The sequence below is a fragment of the Drosophila innubila genome (genome assembly GCF_004354385.1).
Source record: "Drosophila innubila isolate TH190305 chromosome 2L unlocalized genomic scaffold, UK_Dinn_1.0 4_B_2L, whole genome shotgun sequence".
Taxonomy (NCBI): Eukaryota; Metazoa; Arthropoda; class Insecta; order Diptera; family Drosophilidae; genus Drosophila; species Drosophila innubila.
In genome coordinates this window covers 28446768-28461072 of record NW_022995372.1, presented here as the reverse complement: position 1 = coordinate 28461072, position 14305 = coordinate 28446768, and positions in this window count along the sequence as shown.

Genomic DNA, 14305 nt, shown 5'->3' with positions numbered 1-14305 from the left:
TTAAATTTATCGGGATTTAGCGTTTTTCCGCTAAACTAGCGTGTTTTTTTCCAAAAGTCGTACAATAAACATTTCTAGATTTTCGAAGAGGAATAAATCCCCATCATTACATCTAAGGTATTTTAGCGCTTTAATACAAACGGATAAACAAACAAACTGACTTTCAATTTTATTTTGAGAAGTCCACTAAAATTTCAAATTTAATTATCTTTTTAACCAGTTGTCGGATTTGGGTGATCAAGGTATCATTCGACGGGTATTTTTAAATAGAATTTTTTAAAAAATGTTACCAAAAGGCCCCAACGGCCCCATTAGCTGCGATCGTGTAAATTTGGACCCTCCCACTCACAGCCCCGTATCTCATGACCCAGGTGGGTTAGAAAAAGTTTTAGTATGTCATTTTGTTAGTTAGGACTTAACCTTTCAATCGGTATATAGCTCGATCTGATCGGACTGTCATAGCGCGAACTGCCGTCCGCAGTGATAAACATGCGGTCATTAACTTAAGCGAAGCGTCGCACACTGGGGCAGGCGGCCGATATGCGTGGCAAAAATCATTTTTTGACGAAAGCGTTTGTAAAAAGTAATAAAGGCATTCGATAGAGAAATCAGGTAAAAATTGTGGGCGTGACAGCCTCTCAAAGTTGACCCTTATTTCAGTGCGCGCACAAATGTGGATTTTTTCCTAAAAATGCAAACTTTAAAACTGATTTGATGACAAGTTATATGACCGATCTTTATGTTTTGGTTTCATCTGAAAAGTACATTCATTTTAATTAAATGCCGTAGAATTTTGTTTCTTCACTTGTTGACCTTTCATTCCAGCGATGTTTAAAAAAAGCACTAAAATTAGGCTATTTTTTGACTTTGATGGAATAGAAAAAAAATTGGACTCCGAAGGACTCGATCCCACTACCACAGGAGTCTTCGTTAATCAATTCTCTAACGAAATAACCCCGGTCTTTCATGCGTCCAGCTGCGTCTGGGAGAGTTATAGGACGAAAACTGATGCAACCTCGCAAAAAAATGGTGATAGAAGAGGAAGAGCGCAGTGCAATTTCATACGTTTTCGCTATGCCCAGGCATCATACAAGATTTATCAAAAAAACAAAAAATTTTTTATTTTAAATAAGCGTAATAAAACTTTTTTATATATTAAACAATGCTTTTTAAAGAATAAAATAGATTGAAATTTATATTTCGAACAAAAAATAAATAAATTTTTTTTTTAATTTTACATGTAAAATATGCACTGAAAATAATTTTCAACTTTGACCGAAAGCCCTGAATCAACCAGTAGGCATATTACGCAGTTAAAGCACTGATTTTAAAGCTTCTGAAGCTTTCTATCTAAATGCTTTTTAAATTTTGAAAATATCTTTACCGGTTCAAAAGATATGATTTTTGCAACGCAAAATGAGGATCTGCCCCACTGTGCGTCGTTTAAATAATGAGCCATGGAGTTGTAGTCTCTTCCCAGTGTGCCACACACTTACACACACACACACACACACACACACACACACACCTCCGCAAAGCAGCGGATTGAGGCTGCGGCTTTGGCTACATTTACTTAATTTGAAAAATTTTCGTATTAAGGAGGATTATTGTAGATTTTCATAATAAATTATCTCAATTATTTATTTTTATTAATTGGCTTAAGTTCTCATTCACGCACGTACGGTCAAAAAAAACCTATTTTTCCATATGTTTTCTTTTGAATTTTTATGAAATATATTTTAACTTCTAGTCTTTAACAATTTTGAAAGAGCATATGCATTTATGCATGCAGGCCAGATTTTGCTTAAGTCGGTTCGCTATGTCATATAATTGTCATTGAAACAATCGGTCGAAAATTAAATAGAGCGCTCTGCAAGGGCATCAAATCTACGGCTTGCCGACAAGTGCCTGAGCGCAGGGTATCCTTCTGTCGAGTGCGCTCATACTGTGATGTATTTTAAGTACATCGCCAGCATTCCCAGAAGCTCTGTCGAAAGTATTTATGGCAAATTGTTCATGCTCGTTTCCAAATTTTTATAACTCTCCATCCGGATTTTCGAATCCCCCTTGGTATGCGTTTAAGTTCAGATTAAAATCTTCACTTCCATCCATCCGCCTGAAGGGGGGTTCACTGCAGCTGAGAATCTCGTAGACCCCAAAGCTGAAGCTTGGATGATGCCTTAGCACATATGTGAATCTTTGTAATGTATATTTTGTACGTTCATTTTTATTTAGTTTCTTATAAGTCACACTATTATTAAAAGGTGAATCTATTCATGGAAAATTTCAAACTCGAGTACATGAACTTTAATTTAATAATATAAGAATTATATTTATCATTACAGATACAATCTTGGCTTAAAAATTTATCTATAATTTCCAATGAATTCCATTTACTATATTTAATAATATAGGAAATATATTTGTCAATATAGATACAATCTTGACTTAAAAATCTATCTATAATTTATAGCGAATTCCATTTACTATCTAATAGATCATTAGTTCTGCCATGGGGATGGATAAATATTTACTTGAAAGCCGCTTGATTCATCAGTTTTCTCTACAGATTCTCTACAATCATAAAATATACTGGCGTTAGAAACTTGTTGCCGTCTTTGACGCCTACTTTTGGTCCGACGCGTCGTTTTTCTGGAAAAATGCAAATTTCTCAGTTCGCTGAATCGAATGATGCAACTGACGCCAACCTAAACTGCGAACTTGCAGCATTCCCATTTGCAGCACCTTTTTACGCCTCATTAATTCCCACAAGCATACAAATAAAACAATAACAACACCAACTACAGCATTAATGTGGCTTATGTGCTTGTGTGTGTGTGTGTGTGTGTGTGTGTGGTAGTGGGAGGCTTTTATAATTTATTGTATGTTTGCTCGAGCGCATGCAAAATGGTGGGTTGGGAGTTTTGGCGAGTTGCTGTTGTTGCATTTATGCGTCACTTGCACAATTCGTGCCAAGAACTCTACTTGCAACACGACAAATGCAGCCAGCAAATGCAACAATTTCTTTTTTGCAACTTTGATGCTTATGCAAGTAAAAATGGGCAAAAGATGACTGAAAAGTACATAAAAATAGTCATAAATACATATTTACGTATCTCTGTGATCATGTACGAGTATATGCATGTGTGGGTCAGATATTTTGCATACGTCCGCCAGTGTGCGTACTAAGGCGGTTCAATTATTTTCGTCAAAAATCGAACCCCAAAATCGGAAACTACTATGAGTTCTGAGAATATTTCACCAAGAAACTATGGGCCTAAAATGAATTCCTAGATCCCGCTGAGAAGCATAAAAATTTCAATGTGAGATATACGATAACATGAGATATTTTATTTAAAAAAAAAAATAAAAAATATTATGTTTTTAAATGATATTGTGCATAATTCTGTTTTATCTCTTAAAACTAAATTAAAAAAACTATTTTTTTTAATTCGACGAAATGAACCGAACATGCCACGTTCATTTGTCTAAGTCCATTTGTATTAGCTAACACTTAGCTAAAATGGTAAAATATTTGTTTTTAAGTTTAAATTTAAATAAAAAACGTAAAAAGATGTAAATAATTTAAAAAAGTCAAATTTAACAAGTTGTTAAAAATTCATAAAAAATGTTAAAAACTGTTAAAAATTGTAAAAAATAATTTTTTAATTTTTTTAATTTATATTAAAATCTTACATTTCTTAAACTTTTAACATTTTACAAATATTTAAACATATTTTAAAATTATTATAAAAATTTCAACATTTCTTTTTAATTTTTTTAAGTTTTTTATATTTTTAACACTTTTTTTTTAAATTTTACCTTTTTTTTTAATTTATACTTTATAAAAATTAAATTTTTTTAAATTTTAATAAAAATTTAAATTTTTTTTAAATTCTTAACTTTTTTTTACGTTTTAAAAAATTTAAACTTAAAAAAAAATGTTAACATTTCAAGAAATGTTAACTAATACAAATGGACTCAGACAAATGAACATGGCTGTTCGGCACATTTCATCGAATTAAAAAAAAACAAAAAAAAATGTATAAAATTTGTTTTAAAGAGATAAAACACAAATAACCTCAATATTGTTTTATATTATTATATATCTTATCTTGAAATCTTTATGCTTCTCTGCGTGATCTATTAATTCATTTTAGACCCATAGTTTCCTGGTAAAATATTCTCAGAACTCATCGTAGTTTGGGGTACAATTACCACCGTTTTTCTCACCCTTACAAATTGACCAGCCGTAGTGTGTACATATATATATCATTGTGTGTGAAAGTGCGGGTGTATGTGTATCTGAGTTCTTAAGTTTTGGTCTTGGCCGAGCTTGCATTATTTCATCGCTGCAGCTGTTTTGTCCAACAGGCAAAATTTTCTTGCTTTTGGAAAGTCGCACTGTGGTGTGTAATATTGAAATTGGTCGAACAATAAAAAAAATTCATTCAACACTAAACGCCCCCTAAGCCCCACGTTTGGGTGCGAGCCTTGGTTTAATTTTATTAAAAAAAATTATTATTTTTGTTTTTTTGTTTTATTATGTTTTTTTTCACCTTTTAAGCCAATTAATTTTTTGTTGAAAAAAATAGAATTTTAATAATAATATTTGAAGATTGATAATTGATCATTTATTTGGAGATTTAAGTGTGACTTATTTTTATCCGAAGGGATACAATTTATTAAAATATTTTGTTTCGCGGGGTAAATAATTTTACGAGTTCGATTCAGAACCGGTTTGCAGCCTTGATTACTAAATGGGATGTTAGTTAAATAATAAAATAAATAAATTAATTAAACAATAAATAAATAGTACAAAAATATTTATTGAACTTAGAGCTTCACGTTTTGAACTTCAAATAAAATACAAAACAATGAAAATTCTTTTAAATTTGTTGTCTTAAAGTTACATTTTATTATTATTAATTAAAGTGTTTAACGATATTTGCCACATTTATTCAGTATAATATAAGAATTATTTATTTTTCGATAATTCCTAAAAATGTTATACATCATTTTATAGTATTTTCTTTAACTGACATAAACTATCTAATTACATATACGGAACTTTATAGGTTATCAAGACATAACAATTATCCGGCCCAATGTCTTAATATAAGAGTATAAATATTTTTCATGATGGACTTGCTTAGTCTGAAGCTGACCTTTTACAAAAAATATTATTCTTATTTGTGTGCTGCTTACCGAATTGTGAGGCCTTAGTTTATCTTTTAAATTCGATGCTATAGATGCGCTCTCGGCTTGTATATTTTTAGTTTGTAGTTATTTAAGCTCGGCCCCTGAAAAAGTTGCAGTGCTTCAGCTTGTCAGTTCTTTATTCAGGCTTATAACCCTATCACTCGCTACTGTCAATGCGCCACAGGTAGGGCACACACATAAGTACCTATACTAAATAAGGATGCAGACTGCGCCAGAGTAAAACTTTGCTGCAGGGCAACTCATTTATTTATTTTTTTTTTGCATTTTAGTTACTGGTATATACCCTGCAATATGGTATGTCTGCATGCTGGACAGTAGTTATGTCACTGCAAGAATAACGAAATAATTTCTAATATCCTAGGCACATATATAGAAAAAAGCTTTAGAAAAAATTTTTTTTTAATCTCTTCATAAGGAAACATACACATTTATTAACTCATTATACTATTATGTTATATTTCTTTTTACTGTGTATTTATAAGATACTATATTTTTTCCTATTTAATTTTCATAGTTTTATGACACCTCTCTCTTACTTTACGTTTTCCACATTTTTCTGTCGAATTTGTTGTAGTTTGTGTCATATTTCTGCGCTGTCGCAGTTGCTTCGTGCGCCGTTGCATGTGAAGACTTACGATGTTGACAATATCTGCATCTTAAGTTGACACGGGGTAGAAATAAACAAAATCAGCAGCTGTTTAATTTATATATTAGGGTTAACTAGTGTTCACAAACATACACAAAAGCAGCAGCTCTTTAATTTCTATATTGGGGTGAACTTGTATTCATTAAAATCTATAAAACTTCAATAACAATTAAAGCCCATTTATAAGAATTAGAGAGTATACTGTGCATTTGATAAGTTTTTTTTCATGCTGTCAGAGATATTACTACAAATTAACATTAGAATACTCTCCACTTAGAAAGAAATGTTTACGCGTAATAAAATAAAATAAACTGAATTTATTCAAACGTGCACTTGGAATACTAATCCAATGAATTAATTCCAGGTGTAAATTGTTGAAATAAGTAATTTGAATATATTACTGGAAGAAAAATTCAAAAGATTTAGAATTAGGACCAATTTTAAGTTTTTGACCGCGGTAAACTTTTCCGCGGTAAACTTTTCACATAAGTATTTAAATTGATTATCAAAAACAAACGTTTTTAAGTCTTATCTCAAATCGATTTGGAAAGATCTTCTCTGGAAATTCTTGTATCAAAACGTATCCCAGGAATTTCAAAAATGAAAATCTTAACTAATTTAATATAAATGGATTTTTAAAGTATTCCATTCGGTATTTTCTTGAATGATTTTGGAAAAACACCTTACTTAGATAAAAAATTCAGTATTTTTTTGTTTTCAATAAAAGTATCAAAGAATTCATATTTTTTTAGAGGGGTAATTGATGTATATATAGGTGATGTATTAGCATAGGGTATATATCAGGCTAGCACATTCGACTATTTTATACTTACTTGGCTTTTCATACGTGAAGCAAGTGGATGCAAATTTCTGTTTGTGTGTGTGCATGTCCTTGGCGTGTGCACACGCCTCCACACAAATTTTTTTCGTTTCTTCTGCGGTCTGTGCACAACAGAACAAACACAACAGCGGCAACAACAAAAACCAAAAAAAAAAAATCGTCTACTTAGCTTGCTTTCAACTGCAGTTGAGCGTTAAATTTAATGGCGTCGGTTAAGTTCAAATTAAAAATAAACTGCTCAGGTTAAAAATATTAAGTTATTGTTGTTTTTGTGCCCAGACTCCAAGAAAAGTGTTGAGTAACGCGTAACTTTTTCTAGAATAGAACATTAAAATTTACACCTGTAAAGGTTAGAAATTAGGGACTTTTCAAATTAGTGAAGTACGTGATTTATATTAAATCGTAGTGTATATATCTTATCTATCAAGTCTAAGTCAAGGTGAAACCATGAATGTTGGGCCTATCCTTTAATTTTCATTTTAGATACTCTCAGCACATTTACAGTTGAATATTAATATATATAAACTTTAGTATATTTTGTTATTTAAAGTATTTAATTTAAAAATATATATTGTTGTCGGCTGCTTATAACTTGATAAAAAATAAAATGAATATCATATTGCTACTTTTGTAATTGATAAAATTGGCATTGTTGGACAAAATGGCGAATATTACACCTCCGAGAAGAATCTAATTTATTACAGTCTTACAGTGGATGCTCGCTAAGGAGACTAGCTCACTGCTCCTAACTATATTTGTGGTTATCAAACGCAAGTGATGCTTAGTGTGTGTTGATTTCATGTCCTAAAAATAATGTAGCAAAACACACAAAACTTTCAAAAGCTTACAAATTCGTACATTGCGTATACGCAACGTTGAACACTTCATGGATAAATGTCAAAAGAACTTACAAAAGACAAGAGTTTATTGATTTGTAACCAAATCAATGCTGGCAGATTTAATCAAATGCCACACACTCACCTACATACACATGCACAGGCATTCTTACACACATACATAGATAGAAAATGCACTCAGCCAAAAATGTTTGGCACAAAAAGGATAAAAATGCTTTTCATTTGTGGCTTTAACAACAACATATACACTAAGTTTATGGTCCCTGTGCTTTTAAAGTGCAAGAGGTCTATTTAGATTGTAAAATGCGCTGCGCAAAACTGTTCTTTAAATGATATCCAAGTTTAATATCCGATCGTGACGAAATATTCTAGACATATCTGGGTATAGCCCTATACATATATCTTATACACTGAAAAAAAAGACAAAGTTCTAAAATCAAGAACATTCATCTTAAATATTTTGTTCTTAAAATAAGATTATTTTAAGACCAAATTACTAAAACTAAGATTATTAATCTAAAAATTAAAATCTTAATATAAGAATAAAAATCTTAAATTGTTAGGAAAGTATAAATAGGTACTATTTCGTATCAAAGAAATGATGGCACCGTGGCGCTCTGGTTAGAGAGGCCGCTTCATGTGTGAAGCAGTAGGCGGCGGTTCGAATCCCCCTCGTAACAAATTAAAATAACATTTATAAAATCACTAAACAGAATAAAATATAAATAAATCAAAATTTAAAAATAAAAAAAAATATAAATATAAAAAAAAATTTTCATTTATTTTATTTTTTGATTTTAATTTTAAGAACATTTATTCTTAAAATAAGAACTTGGTCTTATTTAAAATGTTCTTAAAATCAAGATGTGTTCTCTTAATTCAAGAATTTGATGTTCTCGACGCATTTTGTAGACCAAAAATCTTAGTTCTGAGACCAAAATCTTGATTTTAGAACATTGTTTTTATCAGTGTAGAATATATTATTTGTGGTATGTAGGTTCCTCTTTTCATAAGCAGCTCATGTAATTTTTTGAATTTTGCCACCCCTAATCAGCCCTTTAAATCAAAATTAGATATTACTAAATCGTATTGCATGGACCATTTATATAATACATTCCAGGTTGGCATTCAAAAAACAAAATATTGCACACTGGGCCGAATCGGGAAATATTTGGCGTAAAGTAAAAAAATTAAGATATCGAGGTAAAACTTGGCATTTTTAATAAATATAGTAAGCAAAATATATAAACAAAATTTTGGGTTCATTTGACCACTCCTACCCTGACCACCCATATAAGACCACATTGCGGATACGTAATCTTCATGTAAAACGGAAATTTCCTTAGAAATTGAGATGTAAAACGGAAATTTCCTTAGAAATTGAGATTTTTATTACTTTTGTTAATGTAAAATAGGCATAAATATGAAAACATATAAATATTAAGTGAATTATGACTAATTTTTAGGTGGTCAAAACTACATATATATTCGGAAATTGTCGATCAAATTAGAGAACTCAAGCTTACCTGCAAATTGAAAGTACCGAAAAGGCCGAAAAAAGCACTACAAACATTAATAAATAGACACTTTCTTGTGTGTGTATGTTAATAATTTTTATTTATTTTTATTTTTTTTAATACATACATGTACATAACCACATGTAACTACCCAGTAGTTCCAGACCTCGAGGAAAAGTTGTCCATGTGGACTTGTCCCTAATCGATGGGGAAGCCCTAGGGACATTGTAGGGAAAACGTTAAGGACATCCTCATAAAAAACGTTAGAGACTCCTCGTGGAACTCTACCGAAAAATCCCTAAGTATTAAAGTGACAAAAAACAAAAATATTTCAAATTTTTTGTTTTTATACCCGTTACTTAAAAAATAAGTAAAAGGGTATATATTGTGTTCGTTGGAATGTATGTAACAGGGAGAAGGAGGCATCTCCGACCCTTTAAAGTATATATATATAGTTGATATAGCCATGTATGTCTGAGAGTCTGGCCGTGTGTGTGCGGGCCTAGATTTCAGAGACTATATATAAGAGATAGAGATAGAGATGACAAACTTTCACCCACAGACTCCAAAGGCGTTGGAGCAGGTCGGTAGTCTCACATTTTTGTCACGCCCCCTTCCTCGCCCGTAAATCGCGAAAAACCGTCCGTCAATCTGTATAAACACAAGGATCTCAGAGACTATAAGAGATAGAGAGTAATCAAATTTGGCACACACATTTCTATATACTCCATACGCAGCTCAAGTTTAATTCAAATTTACGCCCCGCCCCCTCCGCCTCCACAAATGGCGAAAAACCACCACACCCACAGTTTTCAAAGATAACACGTTTTTTGTGGTAACTAACCGTTATCTATTAGTATTATTTATTATCCCACTGAATCGCATCAAGATCGGACAAGTAGAACGGCAGTTATGGCGATTTAATGTTTTCAAAGTAATACAAGTAATTTCTTTAAATAATTTTCTATATATTGAAATAAGTAACGGGTAACTATTAAACTATTTTGAATTTCAATTTTTAATACTTTTACTACGGATGTATATATTTATTTTAATTTTTTTTATTCATGGTTGTTCAGAGCGGTATTCAACCCGGGAACTCGAACTGAATAGGTCTGTTTGAGGCCAGTCGGCGACTCTAACCACAACGCCACTTCGCTTTAAAGTTCTCGCCTAACAATAATGTACCAAAAGACTTCAATTTTAAAAAGCGAACAAGCAGCGGCCGGTTGACGCTGGCAGAGTTATTACAAAACTAAAAACGTCAAGAAATGACAACAACATCAGGAACAACGTTAGGGACAATCATGCAAAGGGACATTCAGAACCACAGGGGGACGTATTCGTGTACATAAGTCTGTGTAAAGTAACACTTTTAGGCATTGAGTTATTAACAGTACTTGATATTTCCCATAATTTCCTTTTTTGCATACTACATACAGAGTCTCTTACAGTCAAGCTTGCTCTACTGTTGCCTTTCTTACTAGATGTTGTTGCTGTTGTTGTTGCTTATTTATGCAAAGAGTAGCTTAGTGTGTATTTTGATTTAATTTGCAGACTGCACTTCAAACGCTCAAAATGCATTTCCTCTTGCATCCTCTGCATACAATTTGGCAAATGTCAGAGGAGCGGAAATGGGATGGTAGTATTTGCATGGAGTTTGGTTGGGCGATTCTGATCTGTTGGCTTAAGCTGCCATAACAATTGCGTTAGCTGACAGTTGCCAGCTGGCTGATGCCTTCTGTTGCCAACATAGTTTGCCACGTGCCACAAGACCAAAGGACTGACATAAATTAGCCAAGCGGTTGAGCTATATATATGTGTATATGTGTCTGAGTGTGTGTGTGTTTCTATGCCTGGGTGTTAGTGAGTATGTGTGCTTGACAATTTAGTGTTGACATTTATGTGAAATGCCCTTTTAAATGGTCGGAGTACAAACTGATTGATGTGGCTTTCAACCGCCTTTCGTTGCCAAGCCCCGCTAAACTCTCGGCCATTTGCATAACGAAATCTGTATAGGACAATCAACTAAATTGCCAAGATAGCCATTATCATTATCATTATCATTTAAAAGTACTTTTCATTAAGTACTCTTAATAATATCGAGCCATCTTTGCATACATCGATTTTGGACAAACGCAGCCTTATCTCCCGATGAAATTATCTTAAGAATATTGTGGCCAAGTTTCAAGGTCGTACGTCAAACCGTCTGGGCTGTACAATGCTAAGTCAATCAGTGAGTCAGTTGGACAAAGAGATTAATATATATTAAAAGAAATGTTTATGTGAAACACACCTTATATGTAGTCCCTTAGTTAACGATTCATATAAGACTATTTAAACTCTCATTGAAAAGTTTCGAAATTTTTGTATTTTCTAGTGAGGAGCTTTCTGTTGGTACGAGGCTTCTCGTCGCTTGTCCATAACTGTTAATTGAGTTGGAGTACCGTCAAAGCAAAAATGAATTATGAAAAAGTTGTTTAAGGCAGAGTCTCAACTTTTTCGTGGCTGGTACCACAATTTGCTAAAGTTAGCTAGGTCTGCTTTAAGCTCTGGTCCCTGGCTTTTGGGTTTTTCGTTTTGGACCGGTAGGTCTGACGACCTTGGGCAGTTCAAGGCGACCGCACGCAGGCAACATTATTGATATCATTGACTTGGAATTATGGGGCAACCTATTTTTGGTCATGTGTTCATGTAGGACAACTCTGTTGCAATTGAGCTTCTATATACATATACATATGTATGTTCTTTTGGGACGTGAGTCTCTACGCAGCTGTCAAAGTTTAATGGTCAGACATTTTGACGGTTCGTGTGCTGATGGGGGTGTGTTTTAAAGCTAAATATTGTGATCGCCTCAATGATTGTACCTAAGACGGACATTCAGACAATATTCCCACACGTCTATGCAATATTGATATACCTATAAAATTCTTAAAGTCGCATACGACCCCTAAATTTTGACTTAACTACTTATAAATATCGTTAAATATTTCTTTTGACAACAAATTATAAAGAAAAATACATATCTAACTTTTAATCGAGCAGTTTAAGGCTTGGAAAAACTTAGATATCCATGAATAATTTTCGTGCAATTTGCTACTTTGAAATATCTACAGAGCTAGTTATATATATTCATTTTTAGGCAGGAAAAATTTGTGTAACGTTTTTTATTAGCTCAGTACCCAACAAAATGGGTAGTTAGCTCGGTACCCAAAAAAATTAGTGACAAATTTTGATACACTACTTTGAACATCTTTATCTCCGAGACTTTAAAAGTTAGAGCAACCAAATTTAGTGGCCATACTTCTTGGATGTTGATCTATATCAAGTTTATTTTAAAATTTGGGCACGCCCAAGTTCGCTACGTGCGCAACTTTAAAGCTACAGCCTTGAGACTTGGCACACATTATGGGGGGACGAGTCCTGACGCGTCCTGTACTGAAATTTTAATCGAGATAGGTAAATAAACAGAGAAGATATTTTGCCACGCCCCCTTATTCACCTCTAATCGAAGAAAAACTAAAATATCTAACTACAAGGCTTATTAAAGGTAAAGATTTCAAAATCAGGATACGTAAAGATTACCATCTTGATGATGTATGCTGAAAATTTCATTGTGATCGGTTAATAAACATCGAAGATATTAAGCAAATTGGTTTTGGGGGGTAACAGCAGGTTCACATGTTAGTTAATGTTATAATAACATAATATAATTTAAGTTATACTTGTTATATCAATGTTATATTAACATAGAACAATTTATGTTAGACATGTTATACAAATGTTATGTTAATTTAGTATTATGTTAATATACATTTCTTCTGTTAATTAAATTGTTTATTTAGTTATGTTAATCTCCAAATGTTAAATTTACATATATTTATATATGTCTGATAGTTAGTGTATTTTAAATATTCTTTTATTTTAAAAATTTGTAAGTTAAAACTGTTAATTAAATTTAGCCTTTTTACGAATTTAAGTGTTTTAAATATTTATTTTATAAATGGTGATTAAATCAAACGGCTGCGAAGATGTGTGTTGCCTTTCAAATTAAAAGCCAACAACTTTTAGTTTCTTAATCAGTCCTAGATAGCAATCAAGACTTGAAATGTACTCTGATTTCTCATTTCATTTATTAAATGACGCTACCTTACGACAAGAATTCTTATCACATTTTCGTATAGTGTAGAAAACTTAATATACTTATCAGCTATTTGCGGTTCACTAAAGTAGGTAACAATTTTGTTGTTTTATAGATTTTATTTTCTGTTTTCAATTTCTGACTCATGTATTGTTAGCCCGTTCATTGATAAGCTAACGAGTATAAGCAAACTACTTAATATTTGAAAGTGAGTAAAATGTGAGTACTCGTATTCCCCCTTAACGAATAGCGAATAGCGTGCAGTAAAGAGCGGCAATCATAAAATAAATCAGACAGTCAACTGTCAGCTCCAAAATATTGTTTGAAATTAAAAATACTTTTGGCAAATTATCAGTGAGATAAGAAACTCGAGAATCTAATAGTCTATTGGCATATCTGTTGAAGTCATTTATAAACTGAGAATAAATGTAAATTCCAAGTGTAAGAAATGAGCTCGTGACACGAATATCTTAGTACTATGGAAATAATATTATCATTAACCGCATATGAAAGAAATAATTCAAATCAATTTATAATTTAAATGTAATGTTGTCTGTTTAAAATTGTTTTCTATATTAATTTGTTTTAAGTTAAAAAAAAATTTTCAAATCATGGCACGAGATGAAACATATCAGAAACTTAATTTTATAAATTTGGAAATATTTGAAAATTAGTTTTATAATTTGGATATTTGAAAAGCAACTGCAATAGAAATAAGTGACTAAAAGTGACTAATTTCATTTTCTGAATATATTAAATGCTAAATTTAATTAGTATGGATATTCGCTTTATATATTTTACTTCGGACACAGTAGGACAATTTCGCCTACAATAAAAAGAAAACTAAACATTGCCATTTATGATAAAATTATATTGCTTCCAAAAGTCAATTAATCAAAATAACAAATCCGATAATACATTTAATCGATAAAAAGATAATTTAAAATGATTGCAATGCTAAATTTGATTTCTTAAATTTAGCTCAGCTCTCTGTATCTGAATTGTTGTTTGTTTTGACTTTAATTTAAAATTATTATTATTATTATTTTTTGTTTTCATTTTATCAGTGTCTTGCTCGTG